Consider the following 16,709-nt stretch of genomic DNA (forward strand, 5'->3'; position numbering starts at 1 on the left):
CCGACGCTCTTGATTCATGCATTTCAGCTGAGCTAGTGTCCTCTGCGTTTGTTCTGGGTGGGCACTGGTTTTCTTCCATATGTTTCTGCATTTGATTCTTTAGTGCAGATGTTATTAATTCAGGGATTTCTTTTTTTGTTTCTAATCTGAGTTCCTCTATACCTTTCTGCAGCTGTTTCTTTACAGGTTCTTTGACTGCTGGAGAAGGGCAGGTTAATTGAGAAAGATGCATTCCTCAGCAGATACCAGTGGTTGCCAGGGACCAAGTTGACAAAAATCTTGTTGTGCAATGTAAAACTTTTAGGATAATGTCTTACAATAAAACATACAGCAAAATCGGAAAGAGAATAGTGTTACAAGTCCTTGGAATTCATTTAGTTGATATTATATTGTTTGATTGTATAATGTGATCGTTCAAAGACAGGCATTGTGTCCATTAGGACAATCACTAAAAGTTTCTTTCAAAGAGAAGGCATAGTCATAAAATAGGGGGCATTAAAAAATTTCAATGAGAAAGCAAGCAAGCAGAAAAAAACAAGCAAGGAACATATCAAGAAAAAAAAATGCTTGCTGACAAAGTAAAAATTATTAAATCAATCAACAAAAAGAGATTATCAGGTTGGATTTAAAGGAAAAGTTTCTGTAACATTCTCTGTTATGGATAGTCTGATTCAAGATCTTTACATTTGTCTGATGAAAGATTTTAACATCCACATTTCACCTGTCTTCTGATCCTGGTCTGGAGAAACTGGTAAGAAAGCAACTCTTTCTCTGGTGGCAATGGAAGATGCAAATCTCACAAACATCACTATATCCACCTCTCCAAACACATTAGCACCCCAACCAGTGTTTTTCCTTGACCTCTTTAGCCATGTGGGACACTCATGATAGATTTCTACTCACCACACTAAAGATGACAAGAATGTGTGAAATAAAATATTTCATCTTTTGTGGGGCATGGTATGATTAGTCTTGACTTGCAAAGCACACTGTGGGTGAAAATACATTACAAACATGAAGGAATAGATTAAATGCAGAGGAAAAAAGATATACCATATAGATACTAAAGTGGATACATTTATCAGGGAAAAATGTAGAAAAATTATTTGGAGAGGTCATTCAAAATCTCAGTGGTCAGATTACTCTTCTGGGCAACTGAAGTGAATTTTCTTGGCTCTAGGAGAGAACCTGTACATCTATTTATGTTTTCAGTTTTCAGGCCTGATGCACATCTTTGATTCAAAATCACTGAATCTGAACAGTATAATATGTGTATATTTCAAGCTCGAGTAGCTTTGGAAATCACTTTTATTTATTAGTTGTGCTTATTGCACCCAGATTTGCATAAGATAGAATGGGTCAAATGTCAGCACCTTTGAATATTCTAACGTGCTACAAATTATGTCCCTCATTCTCACCCCCAAGACTGAATCCAAGGCCTTTTCCCTGACCTACTCCCACTTGCTACATGCTCAGTTTTAAGAAATTTTTGTTTGTAGACATATTCTGAATATATTACTAATTTTCCCATGCTGGGCTCAAGCTTGTAATATCTCTGCATCAGCCTCTCAGAGTGCTAAAATTATAGGTATGGGTTACCATCCCCAACTCTGCAAATACGTTTTATTGAAAAGGCACATCACTTCATACTCTTAAGCAATCAGAATGTATTACACTTTGTGGTCGTCTTGGTATTTCCATTATTGTAAGAACATAAAACATCTAGCTATTTTCTTATTTTAAAATTAATAACTTATTCAAAGATATTCATCCCTATTTCCTCTGAAGCGATCTTGTACTCAATTCATTAAATAACAAAACAAAATTTCCATCCTTTCCTTGTGTATTTCCCAGTGTCCAGCAGAGGGCAGCACTTTAATGGGGAAAGAGGCTTTTTTAGGGGGAGACTCTAGAGGTGCTGGTGGTGAGATATTTTGGAACTTGGACAGAACAGAAAATATACTTCAATTAAAAACAATATCATGTGTAGTGTCCTATTTCTCTATTACATTTGGGAAGGGGAAAAAGTATTTATTGACCATGACCTGCAAAGGCTAACCTCACGAACAAGGCAATGGTTGTGCCCTGCATTTTTGCTCTTCTAGTCTTTGTGTTTTAAAAACTTTGGGAAAATTTCTAAAGAGCATGAGGTAAAGCACGTGAAGTCCCTCTACCCATGGCTCCCGGCTTCTGCTCTTCTATTTAGGGTGCCTTGGACTTTGGACCTTTTCTCACTCCTGAAACCCTATGTTTCTCACTCCCAGCTTCTGATCTAAGCTTCAAATCTCAAATTTCTGGCCAGCAGAGAGGGGGAGAGAAGGGATTACATCTGAGGCTTTGCACATGGGATGCATTGGTGCCAAAGATCAGAAGGAGACAAGTGAAATGTGGAGGTTAAAAGTTTTCAGCAGACAAATGTAAAGATCTTGAGTCCATTCCAGATGTAAGAAGGGAGATCCATGTGACCCTGGTTCTGATGGCCTCCCTTCCTACACCTGGAATGGAGCTCATCCAGTCATAGCCCTTGTGCCCTGATAGACTGTGTTAAGAGTGAGTCTCATTTGTTTCCTGGGGAAGGAAAGTCAGGGAGAGGAAAATTTACACAATGAGCTGGGCATTCCTTTGTGTCAGAATGTAAGTACAAGTGGGTTCACTGCTGAAGTGTTTGATGTGTTCCCTGCAAAGGTGGGAGTTCAATAGTGGACCAAAGAAGATGAGTAGCAGAGAACACTGGCTAGGTGGAACCATGGCTGTCAATGTGGAGGGAGATGATGGCAGCTCCCCTAGCTGCTTGGGTTAGGGTGGTATGTTGGTTGTTGCTGTAGCAGACCTTGGGGATCAATGGGTTTTATACCTTGACCTGTATGAAACCTGTTCTTTTGAACAGGGAGTTTGTATTAGCTCATTTCCTGTTGCTATAACCAAATCTTTGAGATTAGGTAGTATAGCAAGGAAAGAGGGCTATATATCTCTCAGTGCTGGAGGGTCAAGTGGATAGCACTGGCTTCTGCTTGCCTGTATTGGGACTTTGTGACTTTTCAATGATGAAGGAGTTCAGAAAAGAGCAGAACTGGCATGGGCCACACTCACTTTGCTTTATAATAATTCTCTCTCACTAGAACTATCCTGGTTATGTGAGGACTATGTTATACTATTCTTTCTTGAGGATGATGCTCTCAGTGACCTAATTATGTCCCAGAAGGCTACCTCTTAATTTTATGAGGTTCTCCTTCACTATTTTACATGATTGTAGTTTTCTCCTAATCAGTGTAAAAGTCATTCGTGGTGGAAATGAACCATCATTTGTCCATCCCACAGCAGTGAGCTTTTGGGTACCATACGAATCTGCTCAGATGACCATGACAAATTGCCACAGGCAGTATGGAAGAAGCACTAAAAATTCATTTTAGCATAGTGCTGTCTACTAGGCAGTCCACACCAAAGTGCTAGCTGATTTGATTCCTAGTGAGAACTCTGTGGTTTTCAGGCCTTCTCACTTATTTACCCTTAATATAGCCTTTCTTTTGTGGGTAAGTGTGTGTGTGTGTGTGTGTGTGTGTGTGTGCAGTAGGTAAACATGAATCTGTTTATTATGTAGAATATTTCTATTGTCTAATTATTAACTTTAATTTTATGAATTTTATTATGTTAAACAATAAGTACTTAAAAGGAGAAACTCACAAATATAAAGCATTGGGGTTTGAATATTATTGAGTGCTTATAAAAAAAGCATCACAATTTTAAACATTGACTGGTTTTGGATGTACAAAGTCTAAAAGAAGAACATCAGAAATAAATCCCTGGGCTGGGGAGATGGCTCAGTGGAATAAGTGCTTCCCTGGCAAGTGCAAGGGCCTGAGTTCAGTCCCCAGTTCAAAAAAAAAAAAAAAAAGAAATCCCACATAAAGTACAAAGAAAATACCAATATCACTTTACAAAAAAATCTTTGCTTCAATTATCACACCTAAGGCAGTCTGTACACATCACAACAGCATGATCCATACACATGAATCATTCACACTGACAACCCATGTCTTTTGCTTTCCTGGTCTCTTATTTAGGAAACACTTGACATCTTAGTGATTTATATATTTTTAAGGAGGTTTGTATTTTATTATAGTGTATATAGTTAATAGGAACTTAAAATATCAATAAGATAAATTATTAAATTCTTATATATCATGCATTTAGAATACAGCATCTCATCATGATGGAGAGTAAAAATGTAGACTTATGGAGAATTGATGGGTCAAAAGATGGCATGAAAATATATGCCCTTGTAGATACAGAGTTCAGAATATCTTAACTTCAAACCATGAGCAATTTGTGCTAAGTACAGCAGAACTATAAATGATTTCATTTTGGTTATTGATGTGTCATAATAAAATCATTTTTAATATGGCTATTATTTGGGCTGGCCAAATAGCTCAGTGGATTAAAGTGACTGCAAGCAGGCTTAGGGGTGGGGTGTCTGACCCCAGGCCTGCTATGCTAGCCCCACCCCTGGGGCACGTTGAGATGGCGATTGAGACGGCATCGTGGTGTGCACCTGTAATCCCAGCTCTTGTAAAGCTATAAACAGGAGAATTACTATGAGTCCAATCTAGTAGTGAGACCCAGAACACCCTGTAGACCCTTCCCTAAAAAAAAAATTGGCTATTAGTGCATACAGAACATTGCACTTGCATTTTAGCCTTTGTGTATTTCACAGTGTCTTTTAGTATTTCAACGTTAATTTTCCGACATTGAATGATACTGCTAGCATTCTGTCCAATACTTTTCACCCCGTCAAGATTTATACTATACATTTGGACCTGTTCTAATGCTGGATTATTTCATTTGGGTGCATGGTCATTTCATAACCTTTTGACTAGTTGGATATGTATTTATTTTGTTGCTTTCTTTCTCCTCTAAACCGAGGAGGTCTGCATCACCTATGTCTGTATCAGTAGATTCTTGGTCCCTTTCACTGTCACAGGAGCTTTAGCTCACAGAGTCATCTCCATAATTGACACACACCACTCTTCTGTTATGGAAGCATGCATTTTATCATAATAGATCTTCTTTATCATTCAGATATGAGTAATCTGCTGATTCACTTTTAACCTCCACCACAACATTTAAATCTGTTTTATCACATGGCTTTGTACTGAATTGAGCTACTTCTGCCAGAAAAATCAAAAGAGAACTTTTTGTAAACAACAACAACAACAACAACAAACAAACAAACAAAAACAAATTCTGGATTGGTGTGGAATTATTGGGCCTTCTGTGATGCTTGGGTATATACATGTGCAAAACCAGTTAGAAAATAAAGGTATGTCCAAATCTTATTTTGACACTTCAGCACACAAGTGCACCCTCTTCTGTTTATCATACCAATGATATAGTCTCTAGTTTGAATTATTACCCCAATGGGGTAAATATATAAATTACTCCTATAACCTCCAGAGAAAGGTACTAAAATGCATAGCTCACTACTATAATGCTAAAGTGCAAATTTGCAGTAGAAAAGTAAGGGACATGTCTGCTGGACACAGGCTAATGCCCCTAAAGACATCAAAGCAATTCTATTTGACTAAGACCTCATTATTGTGGGTTACTCAACCTTATTTGCCACCATCAATGCACATCTTCCAAATACATTTACTTAGTTATTGATTCTTCAACAGTGGAATTTGGGGATTGATATAATTCAGTCTGCTACAAATAGTCTCTAGTTTGAAGTTATTACAAACAATATTGTCATAAACAGTCTATAACCTGTCATTTTTTATTTGTTTTTTAAAATTTTTATTTGAACCAGAGTGTTTCTTGAACTTCTTCTGTGGCTTAGGCTGGCCTTGAACTCATTGTGATCTTCCTGCTTACTGAAATTGCAGGTACCATTCTCAGTTAGAACCTATATTTTGTGGACTAAATAAAGATACATTTCCTGTATTTATACCTAGTAGTGGTTTTGTTGGTCATAAAGATTTCATACACTAACATTAGCAGATGCTTCAGACATTTTTCCATTAAAGTTGTACCAACTCGTACTTTCATCAGCACAGTAAGAGTCACTTTACATTTTTTTTTTTTAATACTAGATATTTTCAGGATTGCTTCCCTTTCACTCTTATACATGACCTTGTATTTCCTTGACTAATTTAGTTTAGGGAATGATTTATTTTTAAATGTATCAGTTACTTAATCAGGCTCTTAGTAAGAAATTTAGAACACTAATTTATGAGGGTAAATTCCATTTGTCAGAGCAAAAACAGATTGCAGGTAGCCCAAAAGCTGAAGAACAGCTTTGATTTTTGCTAAAATCTGTGAGTCCACCACTTTCTAATCCCCCTTGTACATCTATGAAATCTAGGATCTACCTTTCTCAGTGTCAAAGATTTCACCCTCCTGGTATCTGGGTTTCTGCAGCTTCTTCTTCTTGAAGTGTCAGTGAGGTGTTTGGGGATTTTTACTTTGCTGATACCAATTTTTGTAGAGGTGGCATTGACAGATTTTTGGTGTGTTCTTCATAGAGTAACATGATTAAGGGTAAGAGGCCTAGCCACAGACAGCAAGCCACTGGCCAACTGCTTCCGGAAGACCACTCTCTTGCCTCTGTGATGGCTGGCAAAAATGATCAAGATGGTGCCGGGAGTGATGCTAACTTGAAGTTTCTTTACATGCTGACTGAATGATTTCCTGTCATGGCTCAAGAGCTTTTAGGGCACAGCTTCAGTAGGGTAGTATCTAGGCATTTTTTAAAACTTAACTACCTGGGTACCTCCATTCTTGTCCTCACCAACTGGTTTTGTGATTGTAGCAAGAACTTTCTCCTTATTTTTCTTCTCAACCTTTGATTTTGCAGCTGTGTACTTTCTCTTCTACAAAGCCTTTCTGGAATACACAATACATTGAAAGTATCTGTCAATTCCTCTAACCATAACAGGATTTTGGCTGCACTAGAGCTGCCCCTTATTAGACTTTTTTTTTGCCTTCTTCACCTTACCCTTTCTACCAGTACCACTGGCAGAAGACTTCTTGGCTTCAGGTTTCTTCTCTTTAGTGTCTGGAGTCTCAGTTTTTTTTTTTTCACCCACCATCTTGCAAGATGGTAAAGAGAACTAAGTTTCCTGGGAATGATTTACAGAATGGTTCTCAATCAAATAAATAATTCAGTGAAGAGAGAGGACTATTTGTGGTTTTCTGGTGATACAGGAGCCAGGAAAATTTGGTCCATCTCCTTGACCACAATTTAGGTAACCAGGTATAGATCCCATCAAGGTCCTCTTCATTGCAGCTACATTGGTGACCTCAGAAATTGCATCCTTTGACTCTGATCTCCAGACAAAAATCACATTATACTGACCCTGGTGAAGGATCTGTATATGCTCAGACATAAGTAGATGGTCAGAGTTTCAAGAGTCATTTAATTGAGTTATGTTGGCTTGAAAGGCAGAGAGCCTGTGGAAAACTTTTGCTCTGGATAGATCTGAAAGGGGAGAACAGCACTCCTCATGGATGTCCATGACGTACTGTTAAAGCTCGCAGTATGTGCTGTCTCCATTTTGCCATTGTCTTTGTGTGAAGTTTTCTTTCGTCCTTCTCACTGACTTCTACTTTCTGTTCTCTAAACACAGTTCTCAGTGTTCTGTCTCTTTCCAGATTCCAAAAAACTATTATCTCTCTGTCTCTGTTTATTCATGTGGGATTGTATATTCAACTCTATTTTTTTTTTTGGTCTTTTTAGAAGAATTTGAAGATAGAAGAGAAATTATATGGTCTCTTTTCTTTAACAGAATATGGTAAATTGGTTTTCCCAAAACAAATATTTACAAACAACATTTTCTACATTTTTACATCCATATTGCATAATGTAATAGGTATACTTAAGTATTTACTGTTCTATTCATTTTGATTATGTGGATTTTTATGACTTTCAATTTCACTGAGGTGAAGATCTGCTATATTTCTCTTTGGGTTTACCCAGAATTATTTATAGAGATTAGTGTTTTATAAATTTGGGTTTCATTGCTTCTTAGGTGTGGCCAATCCAACAGGCCAGGAGATGATTGTCTTTAGAGAGTTTGTCATTCACCATTTCCATAAGGTCTCACACCTTATAGGGCAGGTGCCATGTGTGGATCCTAAGTGCAGAAAAAAGTGGTGATGAGGTGAGGAATGAGGACTTTTATTGTGGTTTCTATAGGAATAATGAGATATGGACAGCATGAAAAGAATTGGGTGGTTTGAAGAATTTCAGTGGACTTCAAGGCTGTTTCCTCTGCTACCAGTCGCTAGAGTGATTAGGACAGAGAAAAAATGGTCCAGCATGTGAAAGAGTCCTAGAGACAGTGGTTGTGGTCTAAGCTCTGATGGGTTTGTATGAAGACAAAAAGTCCAGTCACATGTAAAAGCCTTTAAAATATTACGGGTAATCTTACTTCAGCAAGTGTTCAAGTGTCAAGACATTTGTGAACAAAATTTAAAAAATATATAATTATCATAAATGACTACAGGAGAGGTAATGCCCCTTTTAAGCCCTGGGATAGATTTTTAAGTGTGAGGATAGTCATCCCCACATAAAATATGTTCACTTATACTCTTGCCCATATTTGGTACTACTGTTAAAATAGTCATGGTAAAAATCTGTGTTCATTCCATGAGTGCAATTGAAATTTTTGGGTTGAACTTGAGTGCTTTGACATGTATGCCTGGATCTGTTAAAATGATTTTTTGTTTGGGTCCACTATATACCTATAATCTCAACTATATCATTGCTGATTCAGAGAAACCCTCGAGTCTAGGAAGTCCAGGTCAGCCTGGACAACATAGTAAGACTCCATCTCACAAAATATATTTTGCATGTGACTAGTTTGAAGAGCTCTTGGGATTCTGATCATCCATTCCCAATAGATGCAATGAAACTGTGTTTTGAACAGGTCTCCTACCTACCCACCCAGAGAAAATTCACTATGCTTCTGGCTTGCTTCCACAGAAGGAAAAGTAAGAAGAGAACAGATCATGCATTTAGAAATCTTAGAAAGGCCACACTCTTCTCCAGCACTGAACTAGTCCAAAATGCATCCTAGAGATTTCATCACACAGAGGACCTTGTGATGTCAAAGCTATTTAATGGTTAATGTACAAGGGTGTATATTGGTAGACTTCTAAATTTCTGTGTAAAAATATGTAAATGCTTATTCTTATTTTTTAAAAATATTTTTTACATTTTTAATCTTTTTTTCTTCATATTCTGGAAGGGCTCAAAGTTTAGCATATCAATACTTGATGGAAAATACCTGTTCCATGTTATGCTTAAGATGTTTGATATTCAGACAGACAGTAAGGTTAAGCTCAACTGCCTATGTTATAGGGTAATAATATCAATAAGCTTCTCTTCTGGAGGGTTAACAACTTAAGTTTGCAGACCAAAAATTAAAGAAAAAGAAGAGCTACAAGGACAGTTAACATTTTGGCCCTAGCCTTTCAAGGTCGGTAATGACTCAGGAAATAGGAGAACCTGTATTGTAACATCCTGTTACTCAGTTGTATCCCAAATTTTCTGATCAAGGAGATTTTGGGGCCACAGAGGAAATTGATTGATGATGTAGAGTGTGCTGAAGGAAAGTTACATAAAGAGAAAACATTCTTTCAAGCTCTCACGGAGAGCAAATTGGTCAAGCAATGGGTGTAACTCATCCATATGGCTGACACTGACAAAGGATCTACAAACTGAGGTACAGGGTTTCAGGTTAAACCCTGAGGGGATTTGACTGACCTTATCAGATACAAAAGTTACATTTCTTGTTATATAGGTCTTTCTCTTTCTTGGTCTTATGCATCCAGCTGAAAAGTATGGAAATGAAATATAAAAAGTAATGCCGTATTATTATGATGAGCTGTAAAATGCTGAAGTCAGCAACTTTGGACATTGACAGTCCTTTGGAAAACCCACTACTATTATGGACTATTGGACTATATTTGAATATTTTGCTGAATTCATGCACCTACAGTATGTAAATGACAATTCAATGCTCTTCTCTGACAAAACTATCCAAAAAAGGGGGCTACAGATGAATGGCTATTTTGTATCTTTATACTCAAAATAGTTAGGATAGATATACAGCTCCATTCTCTTAATTCAATGAATAAAGAGACGTTTGTTCTAATAGTGTTTGAGACCAGATATCAGGTCTGCATCTTGTAGAATGAATAACCACTAAGATAACAATGTGCAATGTATTAGCTACTGAAAATGTACTAGTAATTGGTTGTGAAACGGTCTCATTGCAATTTGTTTCTCAATAAAATATCAAAAGAAAAATAAATAAAGTTCAACATAAAAAAAGAAATACTCAATATTTCACCCAAAATTTCAGCCTGTGTTGGTAGTTTCTCTTCAAGTAATGTATTGTGCGATATTCTCTATTATCATGGCAAAATACTCTGAGAACTTATGAATATTTGTCATGGGTAAGAATAAAGAGAATGTATGTCACAACTCAATTTGAATGCTAAACTGGGCTTACATCCTGAAAAGTAAAAATGAGCTTCAGTATGAATGAGAATATAAAATACATACATATATACTATGTACTAAAAACTAAAGAATTCAAATACCTTGTTGGCTGAAAATGAGGAAGCAGTAAAATTCATGATACTGTATTTTAATCTTTTGTTAAAGCTCTGAATAAATTGCTAACCAAAGTGAGGTAGAAAAAAAAAAAGAACTTTCTAAGCATTCATTATGCTCTGTCCCAATTTCCTGGAGCCATATGCAGACCAAGTCTTCCATGTTTTCTTGTGATTACATTGACCTTGTGACTGTTTCCTCTAATGGAATGTCAGCAGAAGGGAACAGAAGTTCATTCAGGATGGGCTCTGAAATCTTGTGCTCACTCCTTCAACCCTTCATATGACTGTTCAACACTCATGATAATTTTAGAAATCACCAGTTAGATAGAACAAAATGGTGCTAGTCCAGATCAGGGGTAACAAACTACACCCAAGGACAAAATCTGGCTTACTATTGATTTGCAAGGTTCTGTTTTTTTCAGGGTCTTGGCATCCTAGCCTACTGCCTCAGCATACCTGGACTGTGAATGAGACAAGGTGATGGATATCACCTAAATGGTTGTTGTGACAGTGGTCAAAGTTGTTATTGTCTTCATATCACTAGCTATCTGTCAATCAACAGTTCATTTTTGATCCCGAGTGACTCATTTTTGGATGTACAATTTTAGAAACTGGATCAGTTATTACTGCAGTATTTTTAATTTTTTATATTATTTGAATTTATCTAAAATATAGTGGCATATTTTCAATGCTTGCCTTTAACTTATCATGGGTCATTTAGGTCTTTGATTTATGGAAATGATAAAATTAACTTTTTGAATGGATGAGGTACAGTAAAGAGACAATCCATTTAAAAATCTACTAAATTACTGTGGATGGCATGCTAATGCAGTGTCATGGGTGTATTCAAAGGCTATAAATGGAAAATTATAGGCGAAACCAGGAGGATTATAGAAATCATTTTGAAACAATAATCCTTGGACACAAGCAATAGTGGTAGGGGTTTGAAGGCTCCCACTAAGATAGGGGAACTAGTCCAAAGTTGGGTAATTGCTAGATGACAACCTCAGAGAAGTGTCATTTATATGTTTGTGGTAGCCTTTGGCAGGTTGTAGTTTTGCCAATATTTTGTGACAGTTTTCTTCTAAAGAATACATCCATGAGATACGTTTTCCTCATAACCACCTGGCTGTATTTATTTCACTTTTATTAAGTCTTATTATAGCAATTCCACTGGGACACTGGCAACTTCCACAGTGGCAAAAATGTGACACTAGTGTCAGAATAAGGAGGATCCCCAAAACCTGAACTTTGTCCAGGCTGCATTGGAACACATCATAGGGTTGCACATGTACCATCAGGAGCCCAGTGAATGGCATATGAGAGAGCACCTCATCCAGAGCTACCCTCCTCTAACCTTGTCTTTCCATAAATGATCACCAAATGTCATCTAATGGTGCCCTAGTTTTGTAGTATCTTAGTGCCTCATTTTCCACTATAATGTCACCTATCAATCTCAAATCTGAGAAAGAGAGGGCAGGTAGAACATGGGCTTGCTCTTGTCTGATAACTTTTGTATCATGTGCACTCCATATAGTTGTTGAGTAAATTAATGAATATGTGGGTTCTCTGGTGTTAATTCTGAGCTGCCATGGTCACCTATTCTCCAAAGTTCTGCTCAATTTCTTAAGATTTAAGATTAGTTAAAAGGATTTCACTCTTCAGATCATATAGTTCCATGTGGTAAACCTTCTGGCACTCCTCCACTGAAAACAATGATCTCAATCAATTACCTCTTAAACAGTAAAGTGACATTGGGAAATTAGATATGTTATCAACCTTGAGAATGAGGGTGAGGTTTATTGGACTCTAGTTTCACCTTTCACTTCTGCAGAGTCATGATGAGCCAGGAATAGTTAAGAGACCTTGCTCCTGGTTAGGTGTACATGTGCCTGCCACTGTTTGCAGAATTAGTTGGTGTGTAATTGTACAGTTGATTGATGATAATAATTCATTGTTATCTGTTATGCTCTTAGAAGTATGCATCAAATGTTCACTGTAGACTGAGAGCCAGAGCTGTTTACCATGTTTCAATTGTCAGCTACATGCAGCAGCAGGCAGCATGTTTAGCAGGAGTGTGTGTGTGTGTGTGTGTGTGTGTGTGTAGTACGTTAAATTTAAATCATTGGAAATAGCCTTGTTGCCTATTTAGGAAGGCTACCCAGATGTCCTTAGGTGGCTAAAGAGAAGACTTTTTACTAGGGTGCTCTCTATGAACTATTTTTCTCTCCTAGAAAATCCACAATAATCCTAGTCTCCCTTAAACTCTGGAAAATCTAACCTTACTGGGTACTGATTCTAAAGATGTCACAGAGGCTTTCTCCCATCATAGGGCTCTCACTTATTACTCTCTCTCTCTCTCTCTCTCTCTCTCTCTCTCTCTCTCTCTCTCTCTCTCGGTGATGAACACGTCTTTGTGAATTCTATTCTTCTGAAGATGTGTTTCAGACAGAATCATGGTCTTGAGCTTCTTTGAGAGTGTCATGTGACTTATGAGTCCTGATTGCCCAGTCCTCTTTATGTCTGTGTAGGTCTTTTGTGGGCTAATGTAGGCTTCCCTAGTGAATATGGGAAATAGAATCCAATCACCCAGGTATCTTTCTTGTCCTATGGAGCTTCCTAATCCTTCTGGCTTTTCCTCATACCAAGTCAATGAATTGACAATGCACTTATGTCCAAAACAAAAGTATTTGACCCTGGAATATGTTGTGTAGTTAAAATACCCTCTTAATGCATTGAACGTAAATATCAGTTGTTAGCCACCACACTGTAGAAGACAAAATCCTTAAACTCTTTTCCTAACTTTTGCATTGAGTTGGAATGTGTCCTTAGGCAATACTTTCTCACCTGCGGATGTTAACTTTTTTTTAAGAATTATTATTTTATTTATTTATTTTGGAGGAACTGGGGTTTGAACTCAGACCCTTGCTCTTGCCAAGGAAGCACTTATTCTACTGAGCCATCTCCCCGGCCCTGTGGATGTTAATTTTCTATAGGCAAGAAGAAAATAATAGAGATTGGCATTAGGTATGTCTTCTTTTGCTGCCATAACAATGTTAGCACACACTGGGTGGCTTAAACAACAAGAATTTATTTTCTTATGGATCTGTGTGGTAAAACTTCCAGATCCAAGGGTCCATTAAGTTTGATTTTCTCTGAGATATTTTTCCTGGTTTGTAGAAATTATCTTGCCTCTACACAATGTGGACTTTCTGGGCACATGTGTCCCTGAGGTGTCTCTATATGACCACTTCTTTACATTAGATTAAAAACTTCCTTTTATTTATATATCAAATATATTAGGTTAGAATTCACCCTGATGGATTCAATTAAATTTTATCTCCTCTTTGAATATTTTATCTTCAAAAACTGTGACATTGTAAGCACTGGGTAATATAGAGCTTCAATATATTAATTCTAAGACACAAGTAAGGACATATGGATCATTTGATGAAGGATGTGAGGATTTTTTTTTATCTTGCTTTGGCTTTTCAAGAAGAAACCTGAAGCAAGCTTTCCAGTGTGGTTTGTTTACTTTGAGAGTTGCAGGAAATAGTTGTAGGAGTTTGAATCAGAGGTAAAGAGGGGAAAGAAGCCAACACCAAAACTCTCTGCAGTATGTTGGCTAAGCTTGTTAATGGGTAATAACTATAGGGAAAGAAAATGTGCTTCACACTGTGATCCAAGAGAGGTCAGGAAGCTGAGTTATTTACTATCAATTCCAGTCAGTGCTTGACTCAGGGCCACTTAGTGGATGGGAGGATTGAAAACTGGAGGTCAGCTTGCAGCACTCAGCTGGAGGGAATCAGCTGTGCTGGCTGCCATCCAGTTAGTAGATTTTCTCCACCATGATGCTTCTCTACCTCTGCAATGATGTTTATGAGTTGTACCCAGCCACCAACCATGAGCCAAAAGCACTCTTTCTCCTTTAAATTGTATATATCAGATATTTTATATAATGTAAGACTATCATAGCCACTTTCTCCTGGCTCAGACACAATATCTCACACCTGTAACTTAAACGAGGACTGTTCATTTGGCTCACATTTTTACTGCACATTTGTCTAGTTCCAAGGAATGAAAGAAGAGACTGGTGGAGTAAAACCTGCTCTCCTCATGATGGCCAGGAATCAGAGAGTGAAGGGAGGATCCAGGAGGGGAGGTCACATTTACAGTGACCCAGCTTTTCTTCTGATCAAAGTCCTTGCCTCAGTGCAAGTCAGCTACATGGTCCCATAATGCTATCACTTTCTGTTATGGTATGCATCTAGTTGTACCCCTAAAGCCTCATGTAAATAATGAGGGAGTCCCCGCTTGAGGGGCAGCTCATAGCTTGAGGGGCAGGGTCTGAGAGGCTCAAACCTTAAACTGCCTTGCCTGTGATTTCTGAGAGTTGTAGAGAGGATCATCCAGGGCACAGCAGCTTTGCAGTCTCTCCTCCAGTGTCTTGAAACCTCCAGTAACTGTGAGCTAACTAAGCCTTTCTTTCCCTTATTTTGAGTGTTAGGTGTTTGTCCCAGCAATGAGAGAATAGTAACTAAGACACTTTCCAATATACATGAAACTTTGAGTGAAACTTTAAATCTAAATCATAAAAAAGAGTGATTAATACACAGTCTTGTCAATTCATGCACTCTTCGGCTTCTGTTTCCAACCCCCACACATCCCCCCCTGAAAAGCTCTACACAGTAGCCACTGTCTGTCTTCCTGGAAGCCTGGAAGAGTCAGGAGAGATAATAGGAATGTGGTGGTACTTAAAGGGCCTGAGATGGAGATCACATTACAGGGAGGCCATTCCAGATCTCCCAAAGGTTAATCAAGTATGTGCTTAGCATACTTACATGTTGATTTGTCAAAGAACACTAACTCTACAACAGAATAGCTAAGATATGGGCTGTACTGTCATACAGGTTTCCTCCAATCCTCAATCTTCCTGTTATATTATGGGTGACCTCAGCTGCACCTAGCCATGGGACGACTACTATCACTCTCACCAGGTTATGCCTAGGTCCTGAACGTAGAACACTGGTCATAGAGTTTTCTGCACAGTGAGATCTCTGTAATTATTAACCAAACAAAATAAATGGATAAATGTCGAAAATACAAATAAGTAAAATGCATTATTATATCCAATAAATGGTTATTATAACATTAATTAGTTATATATAAGCTTTCCAATAGCTTTCTTATGAAAATGTAGATATGTATGATTTCTAAAATGACATCACGTTATACGTAACTGGATTTAAAATTCTCAGTTTATTGAATTATAGTTGGCAGGAAAAATTCTTTAAAATATACCATTCGCTGGCCTTTATTGTATTGAAAGATGTTCAAACATCACCATTATCTAATCCAAGAACATTCTCTGTACTCCAAAAAAACCCCTCATCCTCATTAACAGTCATTTTTCATGTGCCCTCATCCTCACCCACACCCATCCCCAGAAAGTAAGGATCTATAGTATTGCCTACTGTGAAAATTTCATATAAATAGAATCATACAACCTCTGTCATATCGTACTTGCTCTTTTTTTAAAAAAATAATCTAGCATCTAATGATATTAAGAAAGAGAAATTGAGCATCTTCTTTTTTTTCACAGTAGATAGTGGGAATAATAATTTTCCAGATTAACCCTGTGGGAAGTGGCTGAACCTGGAGATCAGTTATAGTTGTGAGGCTAAGACAAAGCCTGTGGTAGAACATTGAGAGCTCAATGAGCTGTGCCAGCTGGCAAATACGTTGCTAGGCAGAGAGCTTGAAATGGACATCCACCTCCTGAGGGTATAAGTAAACAGCTGTACAGTGGTTGAGAAGTTCCTTTCTTCCCAGCTGAAAGAGGGTTACAGATGATCTTAGATTTATGTCTTTTGTCTTAATTTATCATCCTCTTTGCTTCCTTCTCTGAGGGAACTTTGAGAGTGTCACGGGACACAGAGTCACCCAGAGCACTTTCTGTGCCCCTCGTTTTGTTCTTTGCACACTTTGCAATGTGGCCTATCTTTTTGGTCTACTATGGGGAGAGCTCCTTGCAAAGAATGACTGTGTCTTAAATTTAGTTCACCCTTATATCCATTGTACCTAGA

Source organism: Octodon degus, unplaced genomic scaffold, assembly GCF_000260255.1.
Source record: "Octodon degus isolate 3935 unplaced genomic scaffold, OctDeg1.0 scaffold00447, whole genome shotgun sequence".
Lineage (NCBI taxonomy): Eukaryota > Metazoa > Chordata > Mammalia > Rodentia > Octodontidae > Octodon > Octodon degus.